Below are 14,500 nucleotides of genomic sequence, written 5' to 3' on the forward strand. Positions count from 1 at the left end.
GCAGAGGCAGTGTCATGGGGCCAGTTCACAAAACCCCACACATAGGTCTCCTGAGGCCCACTGTCTCACATCCCGGTGGGAGGCAGGGACGTGTGTAGCCATATGTGAAGCCAACTAAGAAGCAGCAACTACCTGCATAATGTTTTACTGGGGCTAAAGGTCCAGGCTAGGCAGTACAAATATGAATCCACCATCTCTTCCCAAGGGCTCAACTTCTGTCAGCACAGAGCCTGGCCTGGATTTTCTGAGGCATTTAATGACAAGTGGCATAAGAGAAAAGTCAAATGGAGAAATAAATCAGAGCTCCACTGGTGGTGGCTGCTGCTGCCTAGAAAGGAAGAGAGGCACAGAAGAAAAGAGGTTTAGGCTATGCAGAGGGGAAAGGACATAGAGACTAAAATATCTTTTTATGCACCTGCAGCATTGGGGCATAAAAGAGTCAACTGTCGGATGGCCCATCCCAAGCCTCGGGAATAGGTGCTATGCTCCACACCAAGCTCCCCAGCCCCATGGAATGGCAGAGTAATTGCGAGGTCACTCCTCTCATGCTATTTTTCGGCAAAGGATTGAATTTGTTTTCTCAAAGAGATGATCAGGACTGACTCAGACTGCCTGGTATTTGAATGATATTGGGAAGCTGGCCTCTGTAGAAGCTAACAACTTTAGTCATTAGCATAGTGAAGGTATTTTTTGCTACTGTTCCTGGCATGCATTCAGAAACATTACCATACCACCAAAGTACTTAAATAGTACAATTTGCTCAGAGTGGACTTTCAGATGACAGCAGCTGGAACCAACCAAAACCTATTAGAGACTCGCTTAACAGGTGCAATTCCTGACCTCCAGTTCACAACCACTGTCCTCAGCCAAGTGGATCTGGATACTGACTTTTTCCTCAGATCTTTCAGTCTGTGTCTAACAGAAAAGAGGGTGAGACTGCCAGGGTCTCCTCTGCATGATTTCCCTTCTGGAACTACCACGCAGTGTCTTTTCTTGCATATCACATACTACACGCTTTTCAGGACAGGGAATGATCACTGCTGTCATCTGACAGAGAATGATGTAAACGAATTGTGTGAGTGCACATCACTGTGACACACACAGGACCGCACTACCACTTTTGCACCAAAAAAAAAATGACATGCCATGTCTAGCACAGGTGGACGCCCTGGGTACTGCATACAGAAGAGTGCTATTGGCAGTGCACTGCTGTGTCCCACTCCAAGACTGCGGCACAAGTAAAGGAAATAGGATATGGATGGAACATCATCTTCTGGCTAATCCCAGCTCTTGGGTATTGCTGGCAGCTGGCCACAAAGCTTCTTTATTTTGTGTGAAGGATCAGGCTGGTCCAAGAATGGCAAAGTCACATATGAGCTGGGAAATTATCTTTGCCTCTCCCAGTTCCACACAGAGCACTGCTATGAGAACATAAAGGTGGATTAACTGCCAGTGAGCTGATTTAGATTTCCCTTTCAATACCACTGAGAGGATATTCCTCCTGTAATCTCATTAATTTCTGATAAACTTCTTTTTCCAAAATTGTATAGCTCCAGCTGAACAGTATTTTTGTACTAGTTCTTGATATGGCATACCAGAAAGGAAAAAAATGTTGCCCTGTTTTCTCACAAATAATTTTTTTCTCACCCTCTATGGGAAAGCAAAATATAAAACCAGCACAACTGTCCTAATCGAAGGCCATATTTGTGCAAAATTAAATGAGCTTCTCAACAGCTACCAGACATAATACTCTTTTTGAAAACAATAACATCGTAGGGTTGGGATCCTCCAAATTCCTTCTCAGATGAAGAAAAACAGTGGGAAAAGCAAAGATACACCTAATCTTGGGTCCTGACACCACTTTCTGTGCAGTTCAACAGTTTTGTTCTTCTTGCCATGCATTGCCCCCTTATGGAAAACAGGTGACCAGAAACAGCAACAAAACAGATTCTTGAAAAAACCCTATTATTTATAAATTATTATTGGAAAACACGTTTCTTATCTCCAAAATACCCAGATGGAAGAAGGATTACCGTAAGAAGAAGGAAGTGGGGGCCAGGAGAGTTGTTGTGAATCCTGCTATTCCAGAGCAACTTCAATCGCTTAGATGCTGGAACAGGAGCCTAGGCAAGAGCCTGATGACAGTCACAGTGACACAAGGCTGTTGGAAGACAGAAGCAGAGCCCAAAATGACCCTAATAATAGGAAGAAGGTGAAAATCTTGAAGAACAAGAAGAAATACTCTGAACTTAGGTAAGAAATGTAGTTACGCATGCATAGGATGGGAACAATTTGTTTTGCAGGAGTATTTCAGGAATGGCTCTGTAGGTTTCACTGGATCATATGCTGAACAGCATTCTGCTATTGGACAAAAGGCAAACATTTTACAGGAGTACATAAACATAAGTAAGACTTAAGGAAAAAAACTCTTCTTGACTCAGTACTAGATGGCATTCATTTCTTGTATTAGGCAGTAGATGTCAGAAAAAAAAAATGCAAAAAGAGTAGACCAGTTGGAGAGCATCCAGAGAAGGAAAAGTCGCTCTTCAGAGGTGTAGAAAAATATAACTTCTGAGAAAATAGAATAGAAATTGGATTTAAGCAAAGAAAAGATTAATACAGAGACACAATAATGTAAAAAGTATCTGCAAACTGGAAGGAAATAGATCTTTCTGCATGTCACTTGTGAGAAAGGTCACTGCTTATAGCAAGGAACATTTACATTTGGCACAAGGGAAAATTCTGGAGACACGAGGAACATCAAGTACCAGATTGCTTGTCGGAGAGGTTACAGAATTTAAAATCTTATTGGACACAAGAACCTCCAGGAGCAAAGCGATGATGAATTCTGCACACCAGCCTTCAAGACTGTGGGCCTAAAAATAGCTCCGAAATGTTGCCACAGAGACCATATAAGATGCTAGTTAAGACTGCCTTAATATTTATAGAAGGAACTCCAAGGCAACTTCTTAATATTTACAGAAAGGACCCTAAGAAGTGGCAGAGCAATGTAAGTCACACATCAGAATGGACCTATTAAAGGATAATGAAAATGACAGAAAAACTGAGACGTGTGAGATAAGTTAGCAAGGATGCTATCAGAGATTTAGAGTCAGTTTTTAACGTAGAGAACATCTGAAACACAGCTGAGAAGCACACTTTTTCCTTTTGTCTCCTCTTCATATACAGTGTCTCGTTTTCATGTCAGGGGAAGATGCAATAAGAGGGACAAAGAAAGAGCACATATTCTTTACCCTCCAGAAAAGGTGCAAAGTATCAATGGGAGTCCAACTTCAGGCAGTATTGATAAACCAGGACAAGCGTCTCTTTGCCAGTGATCCTGCAGCTGGAGCATACTCTGAATGGACTGTGTCAGACATCTCTGGAAATGCCCATTACTCACTGGAAAACAACTGTTGCTCCCAGTCTGGCTCAGCAATTGCTCCTTTTCTTCATCTGTCTCTCTCCAAGGCCAGTTCTAGAGCTCTAGAAGATCAGTAGGCACCGCACCTTATGGAGCAGGTCTCCTGTGGTAATTTTACAGGTGAGGGGACAGATTCCCACTACACCAAGCAAGTATTGAGCCTCAGCTGGCCCCAGCTCCTCACTAGGTGCATGGCCAGTATTTCTAAAGGCTGGGCTGATGCTACCTGGACTGAGGAAATGAATAAACTTCACTGAAGTGTATAAAAGAGGACAGACTTTCAGAACAGCCTGGGTTCTGACAGCAGGACTCCTGTTGCAGACCTATAAGCAATAATCTTATTGAGGAAAGAAGTGAGCCTTCCTCATGTCCCCAGAGCAACGGGGAAGCCTGCAAGTCAGTGGCTGGCTCTGAGCTGTGCTTGGTTCAGATAATGACACAGATCATGGTGTGAGGAATAAAGCCATTGGTATCTTCTTGGAGATGAATGTGCTGAGAGCCACTCACTTTTCAGTTTCAGATCTCCTCCTCCTTCCTGGATGGAAGTCACAACAACCAACTGCCAGGCTGCAAAGGATTTGCTTTCTCCTGAAGAAGCTCTTGGTTGCTAAGCAGTAACTATGTGGGCATTAGACCTCCACAAAATCTTGGGGATCTGCCTCACCAGAATGTCATGGTGAAGCTCAAACATCCCACTGAGGTGTGATTACATGCTAAGTTTCCATTATATAGTGCTAATTTTACTGCAGCAGCTTAAAATAGTTTTTCTGAAGGGGTTAGAGAGGAGACTTTTGTTGAGAGCTTGAGCAGGTGGATTCAGCATGGTGATCAATGGTGTGAAGTCTAGTTGGAAGCTGGCAACTAGTGGTATACCCCAGGACTCAATACTGGGTGTAATATTGTTCAACATCTTTATTAATGGACTGGATGATGAAGCAGAGTGTACACTCAGCAAGTTTGCTGATGACACAAAACTGGGATGAGTGGATGATATGCTAGAGGTCAGGCTGCCGTCCAGAGGGACCTTGGCAGGTTGGAGAAATGGGGTGAAAGGAACAATATCAAGTTCAACAACGGGAATTGCAAAATCCTGCTCCTGGGGAGGAACAAGCACCAGTGTATTCTGGGGACTGACTGACTGGAAAGCAGCTATACAGAAAAGGACCTAGGGGTCCTGGTGGTCCATCAGGACTGTGGACCTCCACCTGGAGTGCTGCCCTTGTGCAGAGCCTTGGCTGGCGGGGGTGCTGCGGGTCCCACGCGGCGGCTCTGCCGTGGCTGTGGGCACCACTTGAAGACTCCCAGGCAGTTCCTTCGCCTTCCCTGACCGACTCCTTCAGGTACCCTGTGCTAGCTCGAGTTGTGGGGGTTGTCAGTGGGGAGCGGAGGGGGTGGGGGGCGTTGGACTGTGGGCTGTGTCCCTGGGGGGAGCCGCGGGGGTCAGGCAGGTGAGGAGGGGGCTGGCTGTCCCACAGGGCTGATTCTGCTGCCACTTTTCAGCCCACAAGGAGACCCTTCGGGAGGCCCTTGCCTCCCCTCTCCCACTGCTTTCTGGGACTTTGCTTTTCTGTTCTCAGCACCAGGAAAGCTCTGAACATCTCTCTTGGCAGGACATGGTGTTGGGTGCTGAGGAGGCTCCGGAGCAGAGCGGCTCTGCTGCGATGGCCACCACCAGCCAGCTGCAGCGGGCAGGGCGGTGGGAGGCAGCAGCAGACGACCCATGCTCCATCTGCCTGGGCGAGATCGACAACGCAGCCTACGTCGACGGATGCTTCCACACCTTCTGCTTCGGCTGCATCCGGCGGTGGGCCGCCTCGAGAGCTGCGTGCCCGCTCTGCAGGCAGCCTTTTGACCGCGTCCTGCACACGGTGAGGGCGGACGACGACTACCAGGAGTACACGGTTGGCTCGTCTGCCCGCCGGCAGAGGACCGCAGCCAGGGAGCGGGTGCGCAGCAGATCCCCACAGCAGCGCTACCACCTGCGCGCAAGGCCCACCAACGACGAGCCCGCAGCTGGGAGAAGGGGACCTGCGGGGAGGCACCGAGGGGCGCGGGGTGACGCAGCTCCAAGGTCCTCCAATGCCTCCACCCGGCAGGCTGCAGGCCAGCGCCCGGCCAGCCCGGCGGATGCACCCGTCCTCCGCTACGACCTGCTGGCGCTGAGAGCACGGCTGATTGGCTTCATGGAAATCGAATAAAGATCCAGAAGCTTTTCGGGGCACGTTTCTTTCAAAACCCAAAGCACAAGCCACTGCAGGGCATGCTTTCCAGCAGGGTCACAACAATGTAGGAAAGCAAAAGGGGAGAATTTCCTGGAGTGCGCTGTGAACTTCCTTGACGTGAATGCTGCAACAGAGCCCCTTTCACTCACGCTCTCCACGCCTTCCCCTTCAAAGCACCAGGGCAGGGCTGTCCATGCCCCTTGGCCATCAGCCAGGCTGCCTGTCCTGAAGACCTGCGAAGCAGGGTGCCATGGACAGAGGCCACACTCACAGTCCTGTCCCTGCTGGGCCCTCCTGCCGGCACCTCCACACCCAGACAGCCCCTGCCATCCTCCAGTCACAGCCCCCTGAGCCCTTCTGTGACACTTCCCTACAACAGCAGCCCAACTCCTCCAGCCCCGAGCCCCGTGGCCGTGTCTGGGAGGCAGAAAACATCAGGAAACACTTTTTTACCTTGAGGGTGATGGAGCAATGGTACAGGTTGCTTAGAGGGCTGGTAGAGCCTCCGTACTTTGAGATCTTCAAAAGCCACCTGGACATTGTCCTGGGCAACCAGCTCTAAGTGGCCGTGCTTAAGCAGGGGGGTTGGACAAGATTACCTCCAGAGGTCCCTTCCAACCTCTATCAGTCTCTGATTCTGTGATTCAGGTGATGGAGCTTGTAGATTGGTAGATCTTTGGGATTCAAGAGGAAATGGCACTGTTTCCCAAAGCAGCATATATAATGAAACATACAGACCCGTCTTGTTCGAGTTACTGAGTAACTCGCAATTATAAGGCTCAGAAACATTACCCTGTCTTCTGCTGTTCTCCCTGGAAGTTTCACACAGCCTATTTTTCTGAAAATGAAATACTTTTCCTATCCTCTCAACCTCAGTTACAAGAACTGGTGTGCTGGCATAAAATTGCCCAGATACTCATCGGGGGCACCAGGGTCATTCCAGGAGTGAGATCAGAGAAAACTGTTTTAAAAATTCTTGTGAAGCCATACTTGCATGATGTACTCCCACGCATGCATACTTTGACTCCATAGACTAAAGTAGGATAAAGTGAGAGCACTTCTCACACTGCTGCAGTCACTGAATTAGACACTTGCAAAAACAGAAATCAGTGCTGTCACTATAGGCTGCAGGAGAAATGAGAGAGAAAATGTGATACTTGCTATGGCTGCTAGTTTGCTTACTTGTAGATGTTACTGGTTGTAGATGTTACTTTTGGTGGGTGCAAGGACACTGCAAGCAGAGTATAAACATTTTAAAAGTAAAAAGCAATCATGTACTGGCTAATCCATGAAAGGTAGGTAGGATTGAACAAGCTATCGGGTGACTGTTAGTATGCTTACCACACTGGTGAGCCAACCAAACAGTCTTTGCTAGCCAAGCAGGCATCATTCAGGATGGATGATATACCCTGTACTCTGGTGCCATACCAGAGCTGGTCTGGATTCATGTTACAAGTACCTTCCCCACCTCGGAAAGAACGGGGAAGCTCATAGAAGGGATTACAGTGTGCTAGTTGCACACAGCAAGTTAAGAATTTCCTTATGAAGCAGTTTTTCATTTTAAAAAATCGCCTATCTGTCAAAGCTGGACTGTGCAAATTTCAGTGAGACTTGCAGAACAATAATTGCACTCTTCCAGAATTACCGCAAGAGACACGTAGCTGTGAAATTGCTGTGAGTCAAGTGTACATCACACTTAGCTGCCATTTTCGGCTGCTGTTAGGAGTTGTTGGTTTGTGGAGACCAGCTGTTTCATGTGCCAGCACATTCTGTACTCTTTCTGCCACCTGATTTGAAACTTGCCATTCTGTCATTCCTGGTTTTTTGTTCCCCTAAGTGTAGAAGCCAGGGGTTGAGTGGGGTGATTCAGCAGTTTGCTGCACCTCTGCAGGGCTAAGAAAGTACAACTGCACTCCAGCGTCACGGTCCTTTGTGGTGGCCCCCTTGGTGGCAGTCCTGAGAAAGCTGGCCCTGTCTTTCTTCTCACTGTTAGCCTTGTTTTTGCAGTTTTATCCTCCTTTGTCTACAAACTAGACTGGAAGCCTCAGCTGAAGCATGCAGTGAATGGAGGATGGCTGTTCCACAGCTCTCAGCTGCAGGGGGTATCCAAAGAACCAGACTATGTCAAGCTGTAGTGTGGGAACTGTTGCTCTGGATTCATTTCAGTGCCATGTGTCTGACATAACTTTTGCTTTTCCAACATGTATGTATGCTATCCATTGGGTTCATACACAGTCTAGTTAACTGTACGTTAAAAAGAGGAGTTAGACGTGCTGTTACATGTCTATTGCAGGTTGACAAAAATAAGCCCCTGGTCCTAACATCCAGCATATCTCTCTTGCCTATTTTCTCCTTTCTTAGAATCATAGAATCGTAGAATCATTAACGTTGGAAAAGACCTCTAAGATCATCGAGTCCAACTGTCAACCCAACACCACCATGCCCACTAAACCATGTCCCTAAGCACCTCATCTACTCGTCTTTTAAATACCTCCAGGGATGGGGACTCCACCACTTCCCTGGGCAGCCTGTTCCAATGTTTAACCACTCTTTCAGTAAAGAAATTTTTCCTTACATCCAATCTAAACCTCCCCTGGCGCAACTTGAGGCCATTTCCTCTCGTCCTATCACTTGTTACTTCGGAGAAAAGACCGACACCCACCTCGCTACAACCTCCTTTCACGTAGCTGTAGAGAGTGATAAGGTCTCCCCTCAGCCTCCTTTTCTCCAGGCTAAACAACCCCAGTTCCCTCAGCCGCTCCTCATAAGACTTGCTCTCCAGACCCCTCACCAGCCTCGTTGCCCTTCTCTGGACACGCTCCAGCACCTCAACGTCCCTCTTGTAGTGAGGGGCCCAAAACTGAACACAGTATTCGAGGTGCGGCCTCACCAGTGCCGAGTACAGGGGCACGATCACTTCCCTACTCCTGCTGGCCACACTATTTCTGATACAGGCCAGGATGCCATTGGCCTTCTTGGCCGCCTGGGCACACTGCCGGCTCATGTTCAGCCGGCTGTCGACCAGCACCCCCAGGTCCTTTTCCTCTGGGCAGCTTTCCAGCCACTCTTCCCCAAGCCTGAAGCGCTGCATGGGGTTGTTGTGGCCGAAGTGCAGGACCCGGCACTTGTCCTTGTTGAACCTCATACAGTTGGCCTGGGCCCATCGATCCAGCCTGTCCAGGTTCCTCTGCAGAGCTTCCCTACCCTCGAGCAGATCAACACTCCCGCCCAACTTGGTGTCATCTGCAAACTTACTGAGGGTGCACTCGATCCCCTCATCCAGATCATCAATAAAGATATTAAACAAGACCGGCCCTAGTACTGAGCCCTGGGGAACACCGCTCGTGACCGGCCGCCAACTGGATGTAACTCCATTCACCACAACTCTCTGGGCCCGGCCATCCAGCCAGTTTTTGACCCAGCGCAGAGTACACCTGTCTAAGCTGTGAGCCGCCAGCTTCTCGAGGAGAATGCTGTGGGAGACGGTGTCAAAGGCCTTGCTGAAGTCCAGGTAGACCACATCCACAGCCTTTCCCTCATCCACTAGGCGGGTCACCTGGTCATAGAAGGAGATCAGGTTGGTCAAGCAGGACCTGCCTCTCATGAACCCGTGCTGGCTAGGCCGGATCCCCTGGTTGTTCCACTCATGCCTTGTGAGCGCCCTCAAGATGAACCGCTCCATAATCTTCCCCAGCACCGAGGTCAGGCTGACAGGCCTGTAGTTCCCCGGATCCTCCTTCCGGCCCTTCTTGTAGATGGGCGTCACATTGGCAAGCCTCCAGTCATCTGGGACCTCCCCCGTTAACCAGGACTGCTGATAAATGATGGAGAGTGGCTTGGTGAGCACCTCCGCCAGCTCCCTCAGCACTCTCGGGTGGATCCCATCCGGCCCCATAGACTTGTGAGTGTCCAGGTGGCATAGCAGGTCATTGACTGCTTCCTCTTGGATTATGGGGGGTTCATCCTGCTCGCCGTCCCCGTCTTCCAGCTCAGGGGACCGAGTACCCTGAGGATAACTGGTCTGACTGTTAAAGACTGAGGCAAAGAAGACATTAAGTACCTCAGCCTTTTCCTCATCCTCAGTGACAATGTTCCCCCCTGCATCCAATAAAGGATGGAGATTCTCCTTGGCTCTCTTCTTATCATTAATATATTTGTAAAAACTTTTTTTGTTGTGTTTAATGACAGCGGCCAGATTGCGTTCTAGCTGGGCTTTTGCCTTTCTCATTTCTTCTCTGCACGACCTAACGAGATCCCTGTACTCTTCTTGAGTTGCCTGCCCCTTCTTCCACAAGCGGTAAACTCTCCTTTTTTTCCTGATTCCCAGCAAGAGCTCCCCGTTCAGCCAGGCCGGTCGTCTTCCCCGCCCATTCTTCTTACGGCGTACAGGGACAGCCTGCTCCTGCACCTTTAAGACTTCCTTCTTGAAGATCGTCCAGCCTTCCTGGACCCCTTTGCCCTTCAGGACCGTCTCCCACGGGACTTTCTCAACCAATGTCCTGAACAGGCCAAAGTCCACCCTCCGGAAGTCCATGGTTGTGGTTTTGCTGACCCCCTCCTTACTTCACCAAGAAGCGAGAATTCTATCATTTCATGGTCGCTAAGCCCAAGACAGCCTCCGACCACCACATCTCCCACCAGTCCTTCTCTGTTTGTAAACAGCAGGTCGAGCGAGGCACCTCCCCTGGTAGGCTCACTTACCAGCTGTGTCAGGAAGTTGTCTTCCACACACTCCAGGAACCTCCTAGACTGCTTCCTCTCTGCCGTGTTGTATTTCCAGCAGATGTCCGGGAAGTTGAAGTCCCCCACGAGAACAAGGGCTAGCGATTGAGAGACTTCTGCCAGCCGCTTGTAGAACGCTTCATCCGCCCCTTCATCCTGGTTGGGTGGTCTATAACAGACTCCCAGCAGGATATCTGCCTCGTTGGCCTTCCCCCTCATCCTTACCCATAGACACTCAACCGTACCATCATCACAATCGTTGAGCTCTATACAATCGAAACACTCCCCAACATACAGGGCCACCCCACCGCCTCTCCTTCCTCGCCTGTCCCTTCTGAAGAGTCTATAGCCATCCATTGCAGCACTCCAGTCATGAGAGTCACCCCACCATGTCTCTGTGATGGCGACTAAGTCATATCTCTCCCGCTGCACAATGGCTTCCAGCTCCTCCTGCTTGCCGCCCATGCTGCGTGCATTGGTGTATATGCACTTGAGCTGGGCTATCGATTTCACCCCCGGCATCGGCACGCCACCCCTCGGCTCATCTCTTGCGAGCCTGGTTTTATCCCCTTCCCCCTTCGAACCTAGTTTAAAGCCCTCTCAATGAGCCCTGCCAATTCATGAGCCATGATCCTTTTCCCCCTGTGAGACAGCTGAACTCCGTCTGTCACCAGCAGGCCTGGTGCCATGTAAACCTCCCCATGATCAAAAAAACCAAAATTCCTCCGATGGCACCAGCCCCTGAGCCACGCATTGATCAGGTGTGTTTTCCTGCTCCTTTCGGTATCCTTCCCTGCCACTGCAGGGATAGAGGAAAACACTACCTGTGCTCCCGATCCTTGAACCAGTCGCCCCAGTGCCCTGAAGTCCCTTTTGATCGCTGCAGGACTTCTCTCTGCAACCTCATCACTGCCAGCCTGTATAACCAGCAGCGGGTAGTAATCAGAAGGCCGTACTAAACCAGGGAGCTTCCTAGTGATGTCTCTGACCCGGGCCCCAGGGAGGCAGCAGACTTCCCTGTGGGACGGGTCCGGTCGGCATATCGGGCCCTCTGTTCCCCTCAGAAGGGAATCGCCTATGACAATTACCCTCCTTTTTTTCTTAGCAGCGGCAGTCATAATGCGTGGGGCTGACTGCCTCACCCTAGGCAACCCCCCGGATGGACCTTCGTCTACATCCTCGCTTGCCTTGCCCTCAAGTTCCAGGGCCCCATATCTGTTGTGTAAAGGCAACCGGGAAGGTGAGGGAGGCCGGGCGGGGGTTCGCCTGGCACGCCGAGCAGGGACCCGTTTCCATCCCCCTCCGTCGCTTAGGTCCCCTCTTTCTACCTGGTGGCAAGAAGGCAGGGGATCCTCTGCTTCTCGCGGAGCCTCCTTCTGCTGCCTCTGCCTCAGGGACGGTAGGGTGCAGCTCCACCAATCTATCTCCCTCTCACACTCCCGGATACTCCTCAACCTTTCCACCTCCTCCTTCAGCTCTGCCACCAGGCCGAGCAGATCATCCACCTGGTCACACCGCACACAGGTGGTGTCTCTGCCGCCCTCCGGTACAGCTGACAGGCTCAGGCACTCCCTGCAGCCAGAGACCTGGACAGCTGTATGCTTGCGTGTGAGCTCCGTCTGGGTCGCCACATTCCTTCTGGCGACAGCTTTCGGCCGAGTGGAAACCATAGCCGGTCCTCTTCTCGGAAGCCGACGATTACCAGTTGAGTTGGCCTCTGGAGCCAGGAGCGGGGCTGCGCCTTCCCTGCACGCCCTGCCTGCGCAAACTGCCGCGCAAACTGCCGCGCCACGTCCTTCTGACGCGCCACGTCCTGTTTGCCCGCCCTGTTCGCCGCGCTCCAGGTCGCTCGCGCTCCCTGGGGCTGCTCTTCTCAAGTTCTTAAATTATTTCTAGTCTTTTTTGAAAAACAACAGTGTAATAGTAATGACAAAGACAGAGCTCTGTATAACTGCTTGGGATTTCTTGCAACTCGTTTTGCTGTTAGCAGAGATCCTGCTTTTTTTAAAGACGAGGAATACACTACAAAGCAGTCGGAAAGCATGCTTTCGGTAGCAGAACAACAAATGCTTCCTTACAGTGGACTGGGGAAGAGGACTTTTTTTTTCCCCCTGGTAAATTGAATGTGACCTACATACCTTTATCCTGTTAACTCAAGCAGAAGATGTACCTCAGACATGATTAAGGCCCAAACATGAACGTTTCTTGCAGCAGAAGTACTGTTCAGATGCACCTTAACTGCCGTACTCCTTCCGTGGAGATTTCTAGGGTCCAGCAGCCATGGAAAAATTGCTGGAAGAAAAGCTGATGGCATTTTTTCCACTGTGGGTATGCAGGTGTCCTGGGAATCCCACACTTCAAGGAATTGTCCGATTTATTGGTCTTTAATTGCCCAAATGAGTTACATGTGATCAGCAAGCCCAACCTATTCAGGCTCCACTGAACTTACTGAACGTGTGCAACAATAACTGCAGTGCCATGCAGCAAAGCTGAGTCTCACTCCATTGCAATCACAGAACGTAGCATCAGTTTCTGCTGGAGAAGCATATAATAGAAGTATATGGCCCTGAGCAAAAAAATGCAATTTTTCACTTGGGCTCAGTGACACAACAGGTTTTATTTTTTTTTTAACCACCAAGAAATGCCCTGGTTTAACTTCCAAACTCTGCTTTGGTACTCTAGAGAGTAATGCCCTTTCTGTACCTGGGCAGGCTATTAGCATGTGTTCCTGTGTAATTCTGCTATGACTGAACCACATAAAACTCTTTACCTATCTCAATACACATTCTTTGCTTTGAAAGGAAAACCCTCGGTACATTAAATACCAATACAGATTACTTCCTAAGCACTAGCAGTCATTTAATAGTTATTTATACTGCTAGTTGCACATCTTGCACATAATATTTTTATTAATATGTTTTTCAGATGAAAAAGCCTTCATGGATAAAGAGAATGATTCTGGTAGCCAGTGTGGGACACCAACACCAATGGATGTGTTGGAGTAGCATGTAAAGCTCCCTCTCTTGTTTCAAAGTATTCAGGGTTTATTTGTATTTTTTCTGAAGGCTGTGCTTCATTCTACACATATCATTTTTCAGTAATTTTCTTTTTTTTTTTTCCTTTAAAGCTATCAGGAAGCAGACAGACATATCTAAAACACAATTACAGCATTAGGTAAAATAAATTCTCTTAATTTTACTTCAAAATGTAGTTTTCTTCGTGGAGAATATGAAAATAAGAGTTGTGGGACTACATAGGCACTGTGCCTTCTGAGCCAGGCTCATGAAGTAACGTGAGACAGACTTTTACAACCTTGGAAGGCTGGGCTATATAAAGGGATGCTCAGATAAAGGTCTCCTTTTGCCAGCCCCAGCATTAAAAGCCACACTGGCTTCTTGCCTGCTCAGCAGAAGCCAGTTCTCTCCTGTACCTGTTGTGGCTGGGGTCCAGCTCTCCATTCCTCACTCCTCAGTAGCATGGTGACTGTCTGGCAGGTTGAAATTCAGCTGACCACTGCATTAACGGTGTATGACAAGATATGGGTGCCTTCCACCTCTGCTTGCAGCACTGTTTCTTCATGGTTGAGAAGAGTATGATTTAGAAATACATCTCTGTAATACAAGTCCTGAAAAGGAAGGTGTCATTTCTGCACAGGTATTTTCCAGAGTGGAACTGCACTTGAAATGGTGCATTTTCTAACTGTTGACAAATCATTGCAGGTCTGGGGTGGACATCTGTTCCATTTCCTTCCAGGTTGTGATCCTGTAGGAACTGCAATGCAGAGTGGTCTCTGGATAGCAAATGCTACTTTCCACTACGGTAGAAAATTGGACAAACTCAACATGAAAAATGAAGGTACTTTTCTCATTCAATCTCCCTTCCACAGCATGTGGCTGGAAGTAGAAGAGATGTTTTCACTTTCTTGCTGGTTGTGTGACTATCTGAGCATACTGAGCTTCTTGATAGATAGTAAATCCATCAGCAAAATGACAGTAATGTAATCATGATTCCACCACAGAATGTGATTTTTCAAATCCAATTTAAACCTCAACATGGCAGAGGTCCTATTTATTATCCTGAAATGAGGATGATTCAAAAAGACCATAATTTCATATTATTCTTAAATCTATCT

The sequence above is a fragment of the Aptenodytes patagonicus genome, chromosome Z, assembly GCF_965638725.1.
Source record: "Aptenodytes patagonicus chromosome Z, bAptPat1.pri.cur, whole genome shotgun sequence".
Taxonomy (NCBI): Eukaryota; Metazoa; Chordata; class Aves; order Sphenisciformes; family Spheniscidae; genus Aptenodytes; species Aptenodytes patagonicus.